Consider the following 22,780-nt stretch of genomic DNA (forward strand, 5'->3'; position numbering starts at 1 on the left):
TCACAATAAAATTTTAATAAATGATATTGACTTTTATATTTTTATAACTTATTAATATAATTATGATATTAATTATTTTAGTTAATTGCTAGAATTAAAAAAAACTTATTAAATTTACTAGGTTTAAATTTTTCGTCGTTTCTTCTTTAAAAGGCACATGCTTCGTTCAAAAATCATAACGCTCCCCATCGTTTGTAATCAGGTTCTTCACCTCATCTATAACCGGTTCTTCATGATTTGTCGGTTTCATAATCCAAACAACATCAAATATGTTCATCGTTTGCAATTATCAGGTATGATTTATATTTTAGTGTTTAATCGATTTTTGTGAAGAACAACATCAAATTGATTCACTGTTATTGGATTTAGGGTTTAACTGCATGATTTTTTTATTCTAATGGTTAATAGATTTGATATTTAATTTATTCTTATTAATCCGTTTGTTTTTTGTTCTCATGTTATAAGTTATAAAGATATTATAACTTTTTATTTATCCTTGTTAGTATTTGTATGGTTTTGTATTTGAATTAAAATAACAATTTAATGTCTTATAATTTATACAAAGGCATCATTTTTTATATAAATATGGCATTTGCATTTTACTAGATTTATAATATACGCATATATATTACGTTTTAAATATGTTTTACCCGTGTGTACCACGGGCACTATCCTAGTATACTATTAAAGAAATTTATTTTAAACTCATTCCTTATTGGTTGATTTTACTATATTTCAAAATTAATAAGCCCTTATAAAATTTGTTACTAATAAAATAATTTAAAATTAAAATCATAATAATCATTTAATCTATATAATAAATACTATTAAAGACATTCTTTTTGGTTCATTCCTATTGGTTGATTTTACTATATTCCAAAAATAATAAGCCGTCATAAAATTTTTACAAATAAAATAATTCAAAATTAAAATCATAATAATCATTTAACTGGATGTGTTTTCTCCTAGACAACCAATTATGGACTCGTATGCGTTTTCTCCTAGAAGTCGTAACACATGCTGTTTACATTCGGATTTTCTTATTAGGTAAGACTAATATTAGAAATTACAAATTTGAGACGTAATATGTGGCAAAGATAGTTAGTAATAGGCTTGACTATGTTGCTGTATCCAATGATTTGGATTAGGTGATCGTTTCACAAAATTATTGAGAATTTAATTACAAGAAAAGACATTACAATTGAACTATTGATATTTTCTTTTAAGTTGATCCTTTCAGAGAGCTATTTGTATTTGGGGATTTTTTGAATCGGTACGTCATTATAATAATATTATAGTTTCATCTTTCTTTTTTGATTGGTTAAATGCGACAGGATTTTGTTTATATACATAAATCTTCAGCGATAATATTTAGCAACATGACTACAAGTTGGTCATCCTTTGTTATAGAGGTGACAATTTTATGCATATTACAACTTATAGTTTTGATTAATTTTTCCATGTAATATGTAATTTTAAGTAGTATTGTAATATAAAATGTAGTTCTATTAACAATATAAGATAATTTTATTGTGTATCATATTTTGTTTACATTTTCTTAAATTGGTCAAAATCTAATACGTCTATTTCTTTTAGTAAAAAAGTTTGGGCCACTATAACCATTATCTCTTCCAAATTATACTAACATTAATATTAAATATATAAATAGTCACATTTATTTGGCATAATATATTTATGATGGTTTAAATAGAAATTTGTTTAAAAATTTTATAATTCCATAAAATGAATTTTTAACACATATTGTTGTGACACACCAAATTAAATAAAATATATATGATTATTTTTACAGCAAATTAATTATTCGAGGTAAAACGATCTAATTTATGAATATTGTTGTATCACGCAAAATTAAATAAATATATAGGATTATTTTTTTCATAACAAATTAATTATTCAAAGTTAAAACGGTCTATTTTATGAAAATTTGAAAATGTTTAAGTGAATGAAACAAAATAAGAAGCCCTTATATATATATATATATATATATATATATATATATATATATATATATATATATATATATATATATATATATATATATATATATATATATATATATATATATTTTTGAAGGATGGTGTTTATGTTCACTAAAATGAATTATTAATTTGTGATTATTAAAATACATTTTTATATATGAGTTAAGGACAAACATAACATTTATTAAAATAATTTGACACAAATACAAAATTTACAAATTGTTCAGATATATATATATATATATATATATATATATAATATATAATTGACACATTCAGATAAAAAAAAGCTTCTGTTTAAGTTTTAGAAAAGACAGTTTTCTGTTGTAGTTTGGTTTTGCAATGATCAACAACAAAAGTCTATAGCAATAGTTGGTATACTTAAAAGACCCGTTTTTCACATGGTCAACTTTATGTAGATTTATCAAGAGTGAAGAGTAGAGACGAACAAAACATAAATACTTATTTTAGATAAGCAAGAGAAAGTTGCAAACACATCAAAAAATATCGTTTATAAGTAAAAATTTGTAGCTTTTCAAGTTTATGTTTTAAGGTTTAAAATTTTGTTTGTAAACATTCTACTATGTAATGTCATTTTTGTAAGTCCATGTCTTTCAATATTATGTTTTCGTTTGAATATGACTTACAATTATAAATTATATTGCTGTCTCAAATACATATTAAAAAATGTTGTCGTTTGAAATTATATATACGTTTACTTGGTCGGTTTTTTATATTTCTACCCGTGTAATACACGGGTCAATAACCTAGTAATAATAATATTTTGAAATAAAGTGTTTAAAAAATTAGTTTAAAAGACGTAATAAATAAATAAGCCATTAAACGTTTTTTATTTCTAGAAATCACATTAAATGAAAGTCAACGAAAATTTAATTTAGGAATTTAAAAAAAATAATAAATGGAGCAAATTAATTTAATATATTTAAATAGGGTTTAATTTTGAAAATTAATTTAATAGATTTAAATAGGGTTTAATTTTAGAAATAGCTTATGTATTATCCTATGCGGACACTTTATAAAGATGGCATGTGTCCACTTTATGTTGGTTTAATATGATAGTAAGATAAGCGCATATCTTATTCAAACCTAACATCGGTAACCAGTTATATCAACTTGAATCGACTACCTCAAAGCTCATTCTTGCATTTGACTTGATAGATTACTATGGCTTTGAAGTACAAATTAAAATACATATAATAGTCATAGTCATAGTCATAGTCATATTCATTAAATTAATGTACGAAACGATCTGTTTGGATCCCAAAGATCAGGTAAAAACACCATGCATACACCAACTTGCATGTAAGTGTGACAAAATAGATTACTTTGCCATTATTAAAGTAAAATACATATTATACTGATATTCATTGCATGTAGAGAAACATCAGTTTCCATCCCAAAAATCAGCAAATACACCAGCATATATGTAGGAGTGTTATTTTGAAAATGCAAGGTTGGATACGAATTCCAGATACTCTTTCTTGGCCTCTTCGATTTCATCACCTTTCTCAGTTTTGTTATCAGCTAGCCATTTCGTTGTGTCATCATATGCATACTTCGTGTTCTTCAACACATCCGGGGTCCAATCACGTCCCTTCAACTTCTTCTTCAAAACATATAAGCAGTCTTCCAAGTCATTGCATGCATCCACCTTCCTCTTGTATTCCAGATCCTCAACTTTGAACTTCTCCGTGTCTTTAATCATTTTCTCAATCTCTTGCTTCGACAATCTACCTCTATAATTGGTGACAGTAAGACTTTCATTCTTACCAGTGAGAACTACCTTTGATGTGACCTTAAGAATACCATTAGCATCTATTTCAAAGCAAATTCTCAACTACTGAGACTCCCTTAGGATCAGGTGGAATTCCAGAAACTAAAAACTGGCCCAACAAATAGTTGTCAGTCGATCTAGTCCGTTCACCTTGATACACTATAATCCGCATACAAGACTGGTTGTCTTCTGTTGTCACGTAATTTTTAGTAATACGCGTAGGTAAAAAAGTGTTTTGTGAGACAACGCTCATTTTTTCTCCACGTACCTCAATACCCAGTGCCAAAGAAGTAACATCCAATATCACAAACTCCTTTAGATTCTTCATAATTTCACCAGATAACATTGCAGCCACAACTGCTGCCCCATATGCAACCGCTTCATTAGGGTTGATGCTCTTGCATAGATCCTTCCCATCAAAGAATTCCTGCAACATACACTGGAGCTTTGGTATTCTAGTCGATCCCACCAACAAGAATCACCTCATCGACACTTGTTTTGCTCACATTTGCATATGCTAAACATGTCTCCACTTTCTTGATACACTGGGTGAAAATAGTCATATTTATATCCTCAAATTTGGCCCTAGTAATTTTCATAGAAAAATCAATAGCCTCATGCAAACCATGAAGTTTTGGTGGCAAATGAAAGAATTCTCTTTGCTTTCTCACACGCAGCTTTCAACCTCCCCAACGCCTTTTTATTTCCTGTCATATCCTTGTTCCATTTGTTCTTAAAATCCTCAACACAATACCTAAACAAATTGTTATCAAAATCATGACCCCCCAAACGAGTGTCACCGGCAACAGCTTTAACCTCATAGGTACTGTCTTCAGAAATGGAGAGAAAAGAGACACCAAAAGTGCCACCACCAAGATCAAATACAAGCACATTCTTTTCACCATTAATCTGTGACTTATTGTCCACACCATAAGCAATTGCAGCTGCAGTTGGTTCATTGATCATGCGAATGACATTTAGTCCGACAATGGTGGCCGCATCCTTTGTTGACTGACGCTGAGAATCATTGAAGTAAGCTGGAACTGTGATGACAGCAGATTTTATGGTTTGACCAATATATGCCTCTGCAACTTCTTTCATCTTGGCAAGAACCATCGATAAAATTTCTTCGGTGGTAAACTGTTTCTCTTGACCTTTGTACGTAACCACAACTTTTGGCATGCCATTAGGTCCTTCTATGACTTTAAAAGGCCACAACTTTAAGTCATCTTGCACCATGACTTCACTGAACCTCCTGCCTATCAACCTTTTTGCATCTGAATTACAAAAAATAAATCAGCTCAGTCTCTTGGTTATGAGTCATGACAGCAAACCCGATGCTCACAAACCTGAGTAGAACTCGAATAACCTACTCATCAAAGAACCAGGGAAATATAGCAACTATATATATTGACTAACACATACATAGTAAGAAAACGGAAAAGCAATCAACCCGTTGCATATTTGAAAGGTCTTCCTTCATGTTTGATTTTTCTAGAAGAGGGGTGTCGTGGCGTGGAGTATAGCTTTCTTTTACGGAGAGCGTTTAGGTACTTATAATCGCTACCGTATTACTTTTACATGTCTTTTGTCTTCTTTCATGTTTGATTTTTTTAGAAGAGCGGTGTCGTGGCATGGAGTAGTACAGATTTCTTTTAAGGAGAGCGTATAGGTATTTTCAAAGGGCTACTGTGTTATTTTTACATTTCTTTATGATCTTGTATCTGCTACTAAAGTTTTCTCACTACTTTCTAAATTGATAGTTTACTAATATTATCATCAATACTTCTTGTTTGTTGTTCTACCATGCTACTAAAAGTCTAAAACTCTACATGACAAGAAAGAAAGATAAAAAAATGTTTTTGGAGGTGGGTCAACGTGAAAACAGCCTCTTCATCAAGTAAAGACATGGCCCATCCCACCCTCACCGACCCTACAACTAAGGTGCTATGAGTGAGATTTTGCTGGCTACTTCAATTTGTTTATTTATTTATTTATTTATTTTTATATAACTCTCTACATGTCTAAACTACTCTCAGCACTTTCACTTAATTCAAGTCATAGTTATCAAAGGCGCCAGGCGCACTCATGATTCTAATAAGTACCACAAATTCTAAAAGACTCAAGATTCAAATGTAATTCCAAAGCTTGAATAACAAAATGTCCAAAGTACCAAAATGTTCAAAACGTGAAAACCAAAAGTTCAAATAGTAATAAACAATAAAGGTTCAAATGATCATTAATTCTTGATCCGTCATCAATACCAATAGAGGCCGGTGCCGTCAACTTCAAGAAGCGAGGGCATAGGAACTAGATCGCATATATTGGGCCTCGCCTGGAAAATGTTCCTAGGTGCAAGAAACGAGGGCATTTAATAACTATGATTCTAGGCGCAAGAAGCGAAAAGGGCTTTTAATAACTATGATTTGTTTCAGAAGTCTTCACTCTAAATATATTGTAATTAAAGAGAATACAAAGCAAAGGCTAACTAATTGTCGCATACAATACAAGTATATAACAAAAGTGATAACTAATATTATAACTTATTAATTATTATGTTTAAATTCCACTGTTAAATACAGTCGGTCATGATATACAAAGTATTAAAGAAAGAAATCTGAAGACTAACCAAATTGAGTATTAAAAGGGTTTGAAGCGATCTGATTTAGGGCACCATCACCAATGAGACGTTCAGCATCCGTGAAAGCAACACAGGACGGAGTTGTTCGGTGTCCGTGGTCGTTGGTTATGATCTCTATTCGGTCATCTTTCCAAACGGCAACACAGGTCAATGCCGATTGCTGGCGGTCCACTTCTCCAACTGGAGGTCATTACTCTCAACGTTCAAGCATATCTAGGAAAGAAATCTGACTGAACTGAGGTGATCGATAATGACGGGTGAGTTTAAACTGCTGTGCAAGTATTGGAAGTGATGCTTTAGCTGAGGTGATAATGACGATTCAACAACTCAAATCATTGTTTTATTTATGTATTTTTATTTTTTTACGAGAATATAATATATATACGTCACAGTATTATTCATAATCGCTCCTCTATAAAACAATCTCAGCCTATTTCTTACTATATTTTTATATATATCATATAATTACATTAAAATTCATTGTATTTTCTCTCCTTTGTTTAATTAAATATTTATTTTTATACCTTTATTATTATGTTTTCTCTCTCATTCACTCACAACCACTTTCAGAAATGTTAAAAAATTATACGGTGTGAACAGTGAAACCTTAAATTTAACTTTCACATATAATATTTTCTCTCTCCTCTATTCACAACCACTCATAGCCATACCATATAATTTATAAAATTCTCTCACACAAATATAAGGAATAGGATAAGAATGCTCTAATTATAATTATGTGAGAGAGTTCTATCAAATCTTTTAGAAGGTTGTAAGTGATTGTGAGTAGAGGAGGGAGAAATTTTTTAAGAGATGTGTAAACTTGGAGGAAGACTGTTCATCGTATAGTTATTTTTTAATACATTTGAAAGTGTTTGTGAGTGAATGAAAGAAAAAAGATAACGATAAAAATGTAAAAAAAATATTATTTAATTGTATATGAGAGATAAAATATAGTGTCTTTTAATGTAATTATAGAGATAGGGAAGCTGTCGGGAATGCTCATAGGGTGTCATACATATATGAAAGTTTATGGTAGAATGAAGATGAAATGAAAAAAAATGCTTTTGAAATTTATGGAAATTTGAAAAATGTATTGAGATTGACCGAAGTAATAAATAAAACTTAAGCCAATGAAATGGTGGTGGAGTGATAAGTAGAGACTTGGTGTTTTATATGATTCATGTTCGATTTCTGTTCTCAGCATTTAGTTTCAGAAGCACTAAGGTGATGATAAAAGACTAGGCGAATATGTGACTTTTATCAGTTGAATCCTTGTATTGAACGGGCTTTATTTCATCGCACTTTCATGCTCCGGGCAAGTGTTCACGGGCGTTGGCCTTAGGTGAGAGTTTTTCACAGACTGAAGACCAGTGTGTCCTGATGTGGTGAATTTAGCCAGTAGCCTATTTGGAGGATTCGTTTGCCATTAAAAAGAAAAAGTTATCAAAATAGTCACCCTTGCAATTTAATACTCTGTGGTTTTAAATATATGCAATGTGGACCCTCTTACTGTTAAAGGATGTCCCTCCAACAATTAAAACCAACCGAATGTTGACTTTCTTTGATTGACTATCTATGACTCGCTGACTTTTTATTATAATCTGCTTTTGATGATCATACATACACACACAGTAATATACAGATACATACACACATAGCAATACATACATATATAGGCCACAAAGTTATACACACACAATAATACATACATAGATTATACATACTAATTATACACAGATTATGCATACATCAAGTTATATATCTAATTATACATATATATGTGAGAAGAATGTTATGCTCTGCATATACACACATAGCAATACATACATATATACATGGGCCACAAAGTCACACACACACAATAATACATATATAAATTATACATAATAACTATACACAGATTATGCATACATCTAGTTATACATCTAATTACACATATATGTGAGAAGAATGTTATGCTCCTGCATAAATATACATACACACATTGTAAGCAGTTGTCTCCTTAACTAATTAGTTTGTTGTTGTTCTACAAAATCAAACATAAACATATATATATATATATATATATATATACATATAGACACACGAATACACACACAAATATATAAACACATATATTTCAGATAATTATATTCAATTATACATACATCTAATTATACATAATAAATAACACTTGCATACTGTAACATCCCGACTTAGGGCCAAGAAGTGTTACCAATAGTTGGCACATGTTTTGTAAATATATCAGACTTGCGAGTTAGTTAGCGAAAGACTTTGTTTAAAATAAAATATTTATTTATTTGAAGACTTCTCTGATATTAAATACCCGAGTGTTTTATTTACAAATTTCTGTTTAATCTGTTTAGAATATTATAATTAAAAACTAAGCCATCTTCATATACCAAGCATCTAACTCCATAAGTGACTCAAATTCCTTGCTAAGTGTGCTAAATCTGATTTCCTGAAATGTGGGAAAAATACGTTAGCAATATGTTGATGAATCGTTGACTCTAAAAACATTTAACAAATCTTTTATTTGACAAGGTAGTTTTCTTGAGCAAACCCAACAAGAACGTCTTTTATTCTTAAGATTTGTACCACTTTCCATACACACACAAAATTTAAAGGTTCTTTGGGAACTGATGCCCATTGAAGAACTAGTTATGACTGCTTGTTCAGTTATGATTCGATCCAGACACATATCTACTCGGTCTGAGTTGTTTTTTTTAATATCTTGTAAGTGAGAGATCACGTAATCTCGTATAAACATTTGACTGACTTTTTAAGATAATCAACCTATTTTATCTAATTGACTGGTTGTTAAAGTTTTAACGTATTCACATGTGATTGTTTGCATTGAATGATGTGGTGATCTCGTTTGAAAAGCTTTATGAATGAATGATGCTTAACCTATAATAAAATAGGTTTACATAAATACCCGGATCGTCTCTTGATCCGGCTATAGACCGTTAGTCTGGTTTTGATATCTTTAAACCTTGATATATCATATGTTTATTTAAAAAATCTATGATACGTTTCTTCTAAAAAAGAAACGTTAATTTAACAATAATCCTTATATCTAAAATCTTACGTTTCTTAGTCATGAAGAAACATTAATTTGACTATATCCCTTATATGTAAAAGCTTATCTTTCTTAATCATGAAGAAACAATGTTATAACCTTTGTATATGCAAAGCTTATGTAAACATAAATTTGATCAAGGTTTCGGCTATACCCCTGACTATGGTCTAATCCATTATAATAATAAAATAATACTTAAGCGGAACCCCTAACTTACACTGGTATTTGGAGTTAAACGCCTAAGACTGATTGAGCAACACTTCTACTCTATATCACGTATTTAAACTGTCGGAGCTTTGGAGCTTGGCGCGCACTACGATACTTGGCATGCAAAATGAGACTATGTTTGTGTGGAATGTGTGATTAGGGTTGTGAGAAATGAAATGCCGACCACCCCTTTATATAGGCTGAAATTGAAACCCATCGCGTATCACGATGGGCATTTAAGGCCGCCCTCGCATAGTGCGATGACTCAGCACGTTCCGGAGATGCCACGTGTTGGCATGCGCATGCCACGTGGTTGGACACATGCCACCTCACCGTGGAGGTTACATTGCGTATTGCGACCGACTTCTGGGTGGGTTCATCGCGTAGCGTGACACCGTTTGTAACACCCCGTTCCTTTAGCTGATGCCATGTGTTGACTAGTGTCGTCTTCCCATTCCTTTAGTCGAGGCCATAGTAATAGGGGAAATGAGAACCACCATACGAAACTACCGAAGTCGTAACGTTAGACGGCACAGTTACGTCTTGTCGGACCCTCCCACTATTTGTGTGCTTTTGCATAACTTCCACCATAAAAACAATAAACATGTTGCAAGCAAGTTCACACATGATCATAAACAATATGCAAGAATAATGTTAACACGAACGATAAATATGAATCAGTTTGTAAACAAGCGCATAACTAACGAGATAAAACTTGTGTCCTACTACACCCCAAAAGTATGTAAAACGTTAAAAAGTGGGTTATGAGAAACTCATGTGAAATAAGGAATACGATAACGGTTAAAGCGAACTAGTTGATCCCGCGAGAAGTCCCTAGACTTTGTCCTATTTTGAAAGTACAAATAAATAAATATCCTAACGAAAGAAAAAGAAGAAAAAGAACGAGACACGATATAACAAATTTGGGAATCGTTAAAGTATTAAGTATATTTTAGGGCAAATACCACAAAAAACCAACATATTTTCTAGTTTTGCTCACAAAAGTCCCTCAACTCGACTTTTGCATATAAAAGTCCTTCAACTTGTTCAACTTGAATATAAAAGTCCCTCAACTCAACTTTTGCATATAAAAGTCCATTAACCTAAATTTTACATATAAAGTAGTAACAAGATCTTCATCTTCAATGTCCATTAATAACGAGTCTAACAATTCCTAGTCTTCGTGACTTGCTTTATAAGTATTGTCACTATATCATCCTCTTCATTATTTGGGGATTACTCCATTTTATGAAAACACGTACATAACCTGTAAATAAATAACATCTACAAAAATAAAATAATACAAAAATAAAATAATGTATGAAGAAACCATATTACTACCGTTAATAATAATTTAATATTAACTCGATACTAAGATACCAATAATACACTAGATAATTAACAAACATACATACGGTCAAATACTCCAATGACATGAAATTTAATAACTATAAAACTTAATATATGGATATTATCAAACAGGAATGTAAGTATCAAAAAAAAATATATGAGAGAATGAAAAATCAAGAAACACAAATCGATGATATCAAACAAGAAAAATAAATGGTGATTTATATATGTTCATTCTTGCGGTTTGATTTCAAGTTTATATATTAATATATATTTCGATTACATACCTCATGTTGATTTCAAGTTGCAAAAATTTGTCGATCGTTCGTTTCATGTTTATAACCATGAGTTGTTGTTTCAGTTTACTAGGGTTTACATGTAAAAGTTGAGTTGAGGGACTTTTATATGTAAAAATTGAGTTGAAGGATTTTTTTATTCAAATTCAACAAGTAGAAGGACTTTTATATTCAAAAGTCGAGTTAAGGGGTTTTTGTGAGCAAAACCAGAAAATATCTTGGTTTTTTATGGTATTTGCCCTATATATTATATAAAATATTGATAAAAGTGTAATTAAAAATTTTTATTAGTAATTATTCTAAAAAGTCATATTTGATTTTTAAACGAAATCTATAAGTTTTACCATTAAAATATAAATATAAAAATTTTACATATAAACACACACACGCACACGCACACGAAAACGTTAAACGAAATCTATTTTAAAAGTTTAATGTGTATGGGTTAGGTTAAACAAGTGGGAAACGATATTAGTTTCTTATATATTTATAATTTAAATAAAAGAGAAAAAAAAGTAATAAAAATAAAAGTTAAAAAAAAACAGGGACACGAACTTGGGCCTCCCCTGGCCTTGTGAGTTAACTTAGCACGCACGAGCGGCCAACTGGGCTGGTGCTTCAACTTGTAACTGGAATAGAAAAAAAATTATTTATACAGAAACTGAAATTGAACCCAATATGAAAACAATAAACCTAAATCCGATGCAAACTCAATTGATCATTGTTTGCCCTTTGTTAATCAAAATTGATAGAGGGCTTTTGTTCTCCTATGAAATCCAATCCATATGCATGTAACAATTACTTATTTTGGGTTTGAATTGAAAGGGAATGACGAGTTAGGTTTTACGGCTTGATCATGCAATAAAAAACGATCGAGCACAGCTTTAAGGTGGAATTTATTGATGGTTTTAGTTTGAGATGAAGCAAGGATGGTGTGGGACTCGTTTATTGCATTATAATCAAGTATTTGTAGGCTAACAAGTTTAATTTCATTCTGCGTTCATTGTTAATGAGAAATTGATTGAATTGATTCAATTAGTTGGCAATTGCTCGATGTTTACCAGGTTTATGATGTGTGTTGGTTATGTAACAATCAAATTTTGTGATTTATGGGTCAAATGGAATCAGAAATAGAAATGAGGGGGAGGGGGTGTCGGTGGTGACGGGGAAGAAGGGAAAAAAGAGGGAAAAAGTTTAGGTATTTTGTAAAATGGTCCCTTGTGTTTGGCTTGTTGATCAATAAGGGTAAGATTATGGTTAAAGGGGTTTAACTGCACTTGTACGATAATTGATAGGTCATGTTAACTAATGACAAATTGAGTGACGTGTAAAGACAAAATAAAATAATAAAATAAATTCAAAGATTCTTATTGATTACAAGAATCCGATTACAAATGGGTAATAAAAATGAATACAAATATTAATTCGAATATGACGAATGTCACAGCATTCTCAACTTTTTGAAAATTCTGTCCCAAAATTAGGAATTAACATTCTAGCAAAAAGATACGGATACTTAGCCTTCATTTGGTCTTCATGCACCCTAGTGAATTCCGTACCGCGCTTAGATTCCCAACGAACCTTGACCAAAGGGATTCGGCTACGCTTGCTTTCCTTATCCATTCAATCCATTATTTCTAACGGTCTCTCAACGAAGTGCATTTTCTTTTAAATACGTACTTTGTCGAGAGGGATTTGAAGGTTCTCATCGGCTAGACAATTTCGAAGATTCAAAACATGAAACATCAGATGAATGCCTTGAAGCTCTTGCGGAAGCTCGAGTCTATAGGCCACATCTTCGACCCTGTCGAGGATCTTAAATGGGCCAACAAAACGGAGTGCTAGTTTACCTTTTAAACCGAATCGGGCTACCCCTTTCCAAGGTGAGACCTTGAGAAAGACAAGGTTGCCGAATTCGAAATCTAAGGGTCGTCACCACTTATCAGCGTAAGACTTTTGGTGACTTCTAGCATCGAGCAGATTATTACGGATTTGAGTGATTTTTTCGGTGGTATCTTGTACCATTTCGGGTCCGGTCAGTTGGGCTTCACCGATCTTGTTCCAAAAAATAGAGGAACAACATTTACGGCCATAGAGTGCTTCGACAAGAGCCATTTTGATACTCGAACGGTAACTTTTATTGTACGAAAATTCAACCAACGGAATATGAGTATCCCAATTACCACCAAAATCAAGAACACAAGTTCATAGCATATCCACAAGGGTTTGAATCGTTCGTTCATATTGACCATCCGTTTGAGGATGATAAGCGGTGCTAAGATCTAGACGGGTTCCCAAAGTGGTTTGATGTAAGACCCCGAATCCCGGGAATCCTACAGTTGGTAATCACTCCACAAATTCACAAAAATTTAAAACCAAACGATTCTTTGTATTTAAAACAAGTTCAGAGTAAATAACAGCGGAAAAGTTTAAGTATTAAAAATCCCAAAACACGGGTACAGGTGTCCAAAATCAATTGTAAATAAAATATTCGTTTTATTTGAAATCTTCATCTCATTAAAATCGTTTCAGAGTAGTAAACAGCGGAATAGATAACATCAAAATTCCCAAAACCCGGGAAGGTGACCAAAATCCAAAATTTAAATACTTATGGTAATAATTTAAAAGAAACAGTTTGCGTTATTAATTCTTCGACTAGACGTGCCTTCAACCGTCCGAGTAGTCTCTAGCACGTCCAAGCGGAAATCTCTAATCCTCAACCTGAAAGTCAATCTAACATACACACAAAGTCAGCTTGAGCTGAGTGAGTTCAAGTTTTCATAAACAATAATTCATACTTTATTTCAAAACTATAGTTATAAACAATAGAGAATGTATAAATAAAATAAATTATATATAATTCACCAAGTAATACAATCATCGTCGAACACACGTACACGGGCCTCTCCACCACGAGTCAAGACTCGAGTAATATATTTGACCCGGACGCGGTAAGACCTAAGCATGTAACACGAGCCTCTCCACCACGAGTCAAACCCGAGTAATATATTTGACTCGGTCACAGCTTATACATCCGAGCACGAGATACGGGCCTCTCCACCACGGGTACAACCCGAGTAATATATTTGACCCGATCTCGGCTCATACATCCAAGCACGGGGTACGGGCCTCTTCACCACGGGTGCAACCCGAGTAATATATTTGACCCGATCCCGGCTCATACATCCAAGCACGTAATACGGGCCTCCTCAGCCCGGGTCTTCCCCAAGTAATATATTTGACCCGATCACGGCTCAACATCAACAGGCCTGTTCACCACGGGATTTTAAAACCCATGTAATATATTTGACCCGCCAAAATGATGATCACGTCACACGGGCCTCTCCACCACGGGTACAACCCGAGTAATATATTTGACCCGGCCATGAATCACCATGCACTCACACATCAATAAGCCTACATACATCATTCTTAGTCACGAGAAACTAAATATCATTACACAATCGTAGGCCATAAGGTACACATCCTCATACGTACATACATACCTCCATATATACATACATATATATATATATATTCCTACATAAATATATATATATATATATATATATATATCATCCCATACGGGAACTAAGTAGATAGGTCTACTCATATTCAATTACTACCAAGTCTGCTAACGTCCTCGAGTCTAGACCATCAATAGTGTATGTAACCTTAAGGACACAAGACCATGAACGAGTCTAAAATATCCTAAGGCATATAAAATAATTCAAATATAGCTTTCAAAATGCACCATCACGAGCGAGACCATGTAAAACTATTCAAATCATTGAAACGAGTAAAATCGTTTAAAATTGTATTTCGGTGTGTATGCTAGCCCAAAACGTAAAAGAGTAAAAAGGGCATCATGAACTCACCTGGAATCGATCGAACACCTGTAACGAGCTAGGAAATCCCTAAGTGCACACTCACAAGTAAGGGCCTGTAAATTATACACAACGCGTTACTAATCTAGACCGCAAGAACACACTTGCCTAATGGGCCGCCCAAGCCCAACACTTTGGCCCAAGGCCCAGCAACTTGGCCCAAGGCCCAACACTTTGGCCCGAGGCCCAACAACTTGGCCCGAGGCCCAACCACTTGCCCCGAGGCACAACCACTTGGCGCATGGCCCAACACTTGGCCCGAGGCCCAAAACTTGGCCCTAGGCCCAACACTTGGCCCGAGGCCCAAAGCTTGGCCCGAGGCCCCTAAACCTTTCAACTAACCAAAACCACCGATTAAGCCTAAAACGAACTTGTTGATTAATAACGAGTAAAACGTGCAGATTTTAGCATGCGAAGATGCATTTAATTACATAGGATAACCTTTGAATTAAATTATTAAATTTTTACCAGACTTTAATAAATGTCTTAGGTTTATAAAAATATTTTTATTATATTTTTCTAATAGACCCAAAAATCATAAAAATTCTTCCAATACAGAAAGGTATGTGCAGCTATTTCAGCGCGCAACAAAATGGTTTTATTTTTATAAAATTCATTACAGAACCAAATTAAACGATTCCAATTGGGTTTGGTTTCTAACTCAAAACAATAACTCCCAGAAGTGGAACCAACCAATTTGGACTTTTCGAAAAAAGGTTATGATGTCGGGAAGACAGACCAGAATCTGTCATCCCGCATCAGTTTTGACACTCGATTTTATATATTCATAAAAACTATTCAAATCTCGTCAAAAAATTACGTATTATACCTTTCTGGAGACTAGACTCAAAGTAAAACATCATGGAATCAAGAATCGATCAAAAACAGTGGATTAACATCGTGTTACAGACCCTACAATAAACATATACGAATCTGTCAGCAAGCTGTTATCATCAAAACTCAATCTTAACGACCAATAAGCGCGTTAATATAATCAATTAAGGTGTAAAAGACATGGGGAATCATAAAACCGACCTTGAATTGAAGTTTTCACGGCTGAAACTTGGCTGGGCAGAAGAAAAACGAGCAGGGGGGGGGTCCAGGTCCGACGGCTGCAAATAGGTTTAGGGTTTGAGTTTTCTTTTGTTTTATGATATAAAATAGTTACATCCAAGTCCCTCAAAATTGAAGTATGTAGCAACTTGGGTGGAAAGTTAAGTGAGAACGTTTACGAGGTTTGCAAGGAGCTCCCGGGAGAATGCCGGGTCAAGCCCGATAAATATACAAACTCTACAACGTGCATGCCGATAAACGAAAATGTCGGGTGCTACATAATAGTATAATACTTTAAGTCGTAAGAGGAGATGTTTTGGGAAAAAAGGATGGACAAACGGACTTTTAAAACGTATTATAAGGCTCTATATTAGAAAGATGAAACCCCGGCTTTTTGACCAACATTTATAAACGATCGAGCCAATTAACGAAATTTACGGGCGTTACAAGTCCACCCTCCTTACAATGGGATTCGTCCCCGAATCCCATCGCAATAGGAACGGATGCGGATGGAGACGAAACCTAATCATCTAATCGCACAAGGGGACGATAGGGACAAAACCTTTACTAGCACCTGAGTCAAACAGAAACGAGGCTTAAAGCTCAACAAGTAGTAAGGAAACCTAAAGTGATAGTATGCTAAGCCTCAGCTAACCAATTACACGCAAAGCGTTCGAGAGGATAAGAAATGAACGGGAGAATTTAAGGAACGAGAGGAACTTTAACGCTAATGACACGAGCATTAGTCATATCCTATCCCTACAAAGACAGAACCCTAACACAGTCAAGCACAAGTAGCGTTTAGAACATGGTAGGTAACGGTAAACTGCTAATAACGTTGATCAAGTGTTATTAATTGTTTACTTTACCCGCCCATCCTAAGCACCCCTTGCCCCTAACCATATTAGCATACTATCTAACACGTAATCAATTATAGACATAATGAAATTCTAAAACTTATAAGAATGACTAAACAATTAAAATTACCTCTTGACGTGCAGCTACTCGCGGTTGGCATTTCTAGTCTTTTCTTTTACAGTTCGAGTCCAAGCATTCGGGAATGCTCGGATCCCTCGAACCATGGCTCTGATACCAACTTGTAAGACCCCGAATCCCGGGAATCCTACAGTTGTTAATCACGTCTACAAATTCACAAAAATTTAAAACCAAACGATTCTTTGTATTTAAAACAAGTTCAGAGTAAATAACAGCGGAAAAGTTTAAGTATTAAAAATCCCAAAACACGGGTACAGGTGTCCAAAATCAATTGTAAATAAAATATTCGTTTTATTTGAAATCTTCAACTCATTAAAATCGTTTCAGAGTAGTAAACAGCGGAATAGATAACATCAAAATTCCCAAAACCCGGGAAGGTGACCAAAATCCAAAATTTAAATACTTATGGTAATAATTTAAAAGAAACAGTTTGCGTTATTAATTCTTCGACTAGATGTGCCTTCAACCGTCCGAGTAGTCTCTAGCACGTCCAAGCGGAAATCTCTAATCCTCAACCTGAAAGTCAATCTAACATACACACAAAGTCAGCTTGAGCTGAGTGAGTTCAAGTTTTCATAAACAAAAATTCATACTTTATTTCAAAGCTATAGTTATAAACAATAGAGAAGGTATAAATAAAATAAATTATATATAATTCACCAAGTAATACAATCATCGTCGAACACACGTACACGGGCCTCTCCACCACGAGTCAAGACTCGAGTAATATATTTGACCCGGACGCGGTAAGACCTAAGCATGTGACACGAGCCTCTCCACCACGAGTCAAACCCGAGTAATATATTTGACTCGGTCACAGCTTATACATCCGAGCACGAGATACGGGCCTCTCCACCACGGGTACAACCCGAGTAATATATTTGACCCGATCTCGGCTCATACATCCAAGCACGGGGTACGGGCCTCTTCACCACGGGTGCAACCCGAGTAATATATTTGACCCGATCCCGGCTCATACATCCAAGCACGTAATACGGACCTCCTCACCCCGGGTCTTCCCCAAGTAATATATTTGACCCGATCACGACTCAACATCAACAGGCCTCTTCACCACGGGATTTTAAAACCCATGTAATAAATTTGACCCGCCAAAATGATGATCACGTCACACGGGCCTCTCCACCACGGGTACAACCCGAGTAATATATTTGACCCGGCCATGAATCACCATGCACTCACACATCAATAAGCCTACATACATCATTCTTAGTCACGAGAAACTAAATATCATTACACAATCGTAGGCCATAAGGTACACATCCTCATACGTACATACATACCTCCATATATACATACATATATATATATTCCTACATAAATATATATATATATATATCATCCCATACGGGAACTAAGTAGATAGGTCTACTCATATTCAATTACTACCAAGTCTGCTAACGTCCTCGAGTCTAGACCATCAATAGTGTATGTAACCTTAAGGACACAAGACCATGAACGAGTCTAAAATATCCTAAGGCATATAAAATAATTCAAATATAGCTTTCAAAATGCACCATCACGAGCGAGACCATGTAAAACTATTCAAATCATTGTAACGAGTAAAATCGTTTAAAATTGTATTTCGGTGTGTATGCTAGCCCAAAACGTAAAAGAGTAAAAAGGGCATCATGAACTCACCTAGAATCGATCGAACAACTGTAACGAGCTAGGAAATCCCTAAGTGCACACTCACAAGTAAGGGCCTGTAAATTATACACAACACGTTACTAATCTAGACCGCAAGGACACACTTGCCTAATGGGCCGCCCAAGCCCAACACTTTGGCCCAAGGCCCAACAACTTAGCCCAAGGCCCAACACTTTGGCCCGAGGCCCAACAACTTGGCCTGAGGCCCAACCACTTGCCCCGAGGCCCAACCACTTGGCCTGAGGCCCAAAACTTGGCCCAAGGCCCAACACTTTGGCTCGAGGCCCAACACTTGGCCCGAGGCCCCTAAAACCTTTCAACTAACCAAAACCACCGTTTAAGCCTAAAACGAACTTGTTGATTAATAACGAGTAAAACGTGCAGATTTTAGCATGCGAAGATGCATTTAATTACATAGGATAACCTTTGAATTAAATTATTAAATTTTTACCAGACTTTAATAAATGTCTTAGGTTTATAAAAATATTTTTATTATATTTTTCTATTTGACCCAAAAATCATAAAAATTCTTCCAATACAGAAAGGTATGTGCAGCTATTTCAGCGCGCAACAAAATGGTTTTATTTTTATAAAATTCATTACCGAACCAAATTAAACGATTCCAATTGGGTTTGGTTCCTAACTCAAAATAATAACTCCCAGAAGTGGAACCAACCAATTTTGACTTGTCAAAAAAAGGTTATGACGTCGGGAAGACAGACCAGAATCCGTCATCCCGCATCAGCTTTGACACTCGATTTTATATATTCATAAAAACTATTCAAATCTAGTCCAAAAATTACGTATTATACCTTTCTTGAAACTAGACTCAAAGTAGAACATCATGGAATCAAGAATCGATCAAAAACAGTGGATTAACATCGCGTTACAGACCCTACAATAAACATGTACGAATCTGTCAGCAAGCTGTTATCATCAAAACTCAATCTTAACGACCAATAAGCGCGTTAATATGATCAATTAAGGTGTAAAAGACATGGGGAATCATAAAACCGACCTTGAATTGAAGTTTTCATGGCTGAAACTTGGCTGGGCAGAAGAAAAACGAGCAGGGGGGGGGGGGTCCAGGTCCGACGGCTGCAAATAGGTTTAGGGTTTGAGTTTTCTTTTGTTTTATGATATAAAATAGTTACATCCAAGTCCCTCAAAATTGAAGTATGTAGCAACTTGGGTGGAAAGTTAAGTGAGAACGTTTACGAGGTTTGCAAGGAGCTCCCGGGAGAATGCCGGGTCAAGCCCGATAAATATACAAACTCTACAACGTGCATGCCGATAAACGAAAATGTCGGGTGCTACATACTAGTATAATACTTTAAGTCGTAAGAGGAGACGTTTTGGGAAAAAAGGATGGACAAACGGACTTTTAAAACGTATTACAAGGCTCTAAATTAGAAAGATGAAACCCCGGCTTTTTGACCAACATTTATAAACGATCGAGCCAATTAACCAAATTTACGGGCGTTACATTTGAAGCGACTTCCAAAAGTTGGAAACAAAACGACCATCACGGTCAGATATAATACTCAAAGGTATACCATGGCGACAAACGAATTCATTAACATAAATTTGAGCGAGCTGATCGATTGGAAGTTTTTCCCGAATGGGAATGAAATGGGTTGACTTGGTTAATCGATCGAAGATTATCCAAATACTATCATGTTGCCTCTTGGTGGTTGGAAGTTTTGTGATAGAGTCCATCGTAATATTCTCCCACTTCCAAACTGGAATGAATGGTTGCACGAGCAAACCCGATGGCTTTTGATGCTCGGCTTTTACCTTAGCACATGCTAGACATTTTCCGACATAGATCGTGATATCTTTCTTCATGCTGGGCCACCAGAAAGTAGTTTGAAGGTCGAAATACATCTTATCCGCACCGAGGTGGATAAAATATCGTGACTTGTGAGCTTCGTCCATTATAGACGATTGAGAAAATAGAGTAAACCATCACGCTTGGTTTCAAGTTGGAGCTCAGCACCACAAGACATCTCTTCGTACATGTTGCCTTCGGTTACGGAGATGTGTTGGGCCTCAAAGATACGTAGCTTAAGATCAGTTAAATAACAATGCTTTGAAGGATAATTCTCTTGACATGGGTTTTGCAACTAAGGGCATCAGCCACTACGTTTGCTTTACCAGGATGGTAACGTATTTCACAAACGTAGTCGCTAAGGAGTTCGGCCCATCGTAGTTGCCTCATGTTTAGGTCTTTTTGGTCAAAAATATGTTAGAGGCTATTGTAGTCAGTAAATATCACGCATTTTGTTCCATACAAATAGTCTCTCCAATTTTTCAACGCGAATACAACAACACCAAGCTCAATGTCGTGTGTCGTATAATTTTTTTTCACGAACCTTAAGTTGTCGTGACGCATAGGCGATATCCTGGCCTCGTTGCATGAGAACGCAACTGAAACCTTGATTTGTGGCATCACAACAGACAACAAAATCCTTGTTCCCTTCGGGAAGGGCTAGAACAGGAGCGTTGCAAAGCATACTCTTCAAGGTTTGAAAAGCTTCATCTTGCTTAGATCCCTACTCATAAAGTTTACCCTTATGAGTTAAAGCGGTGAGAGTTGCATAGGAATGAGATCGAAAATTCCAAGTTGCATAGGAATGAGATCGATAGAAAAATCATAGTCGTTGAGATATTTTTACCGTTCGCGATTTAGGGTATAACCACAAATCACTAAATCAATCGAGATATTTTTACCGTTCGCGACTTCAACCATAAAAGGCTTTTCAAGTTTAGAAAGAGACGACAAAATCATAGGCTCAAAATCAAACAACACAAAACACATATTGGCACCGGTATCAAATGAAATCGATGCATAAACATTATTAACCAAGAATTTACCTTTTACCACATTGTTGCTATGTTGAGCTTGACTTGCATTGATTATGAATGCCTTCCCCCGAGGATTGGGACGGTTGGTGGAGCTTGAGTAGTCTAGGGTTGATTAGCTTGAACTCGTTGGACAACTTGGTTTTTCTATAAGCCGTGGAACTAGGGGATGACAAGCTTGAACTTGATAGGCTTGAGCAAGGTAAACAGGCGGAGCAAGCATTTGAACTTGATAGGCTTGAACAAGGTAAACAGGCGGAGCAAGCATTTGAACTTGATATGCGAGTCGAAGACACGCGTTGTGGAAATGATAAGAATCTCCGCAATTGAAACATGCTCGAGGGGTAGGTAAGATTGAGCGATAGGTTGAGCTTGAGTTAAAACACAGTTTTGGGAGTACATGGTGATTTGGTAAGCCATTTTCCTTCATTTATTCCCGTTTTCACTTACTGGTCGTGCCGCCATTTTGCTTGATTCGCAACCTGCTGGAGCATTCACTATTTGGGAGGCGTTTCATACCGCTTTTTTGTAGAAATACTTCCCGCCCACCAAAGCATCTCGTCTCCGAGATCAGATTCATTCTTTCCATGTGGAGTCGGACGAGCCGTACTATCAAGCTTGGGAGCGTTCTTCAGAGTTTACTGGCCCGTTGTTCACAGCATGGTCTTACTCCGTAGGCCCTTGTTTAGAAGTTTTACAATGGGCTGACATATAAGACGCAGGCTCGTTTCGACACTACTGCTGGAGGTAACTTAATGGATAAGAAAAATGTAGTTGAGTGTAATGAATTGTTTGAAAGTTTTGCTCAGTCCGAGTTTGCTAAAAAGCCACGTAACGGGAATCAAATCCTGTCACTAGTACACCCTCATCCGTCCGAGGTGTGCACCAAGTTAATCTGGATGCTAGTGTGGCTGCTGCCTTAGAGAGTCTAGCCAGT

The 22,780-nt window shown here is 35.2% G+C and overlaps 1 pseudogene; it reads right to left on the reverse strand.

The window, feature by feature from the left end:
- Positions 1–3,456: 3,456 nt before the first annotated feature.
- LOC143596708 (heat shock 70 kDa protein 18-like) lies at positions 3,457–22,432 on the reverse strand (annotated as a pseudogene).
- Between the last annotated feature and the right edge of the window lie 348 nt (positions 22,433–22,780).

Source organism: Bidens hawaiensis, unplaced genomic scaffold (genome assembly GCF_021521415.1).
Source record: "Bidens hawaiensis isolate Kalapana, Puna unplaced genomic scaffold, B.hawaiensis_p1.1 tig00046886_1, whole genome shotgun sequence".
Taxonomy (NCBI): domain Eukaryota; kingdom Viridiplantae; phylum Streptophyta; class Magnoliopsida; order Asterales; family Asteraceae; genus Bidens; species Bidens hawaiensis.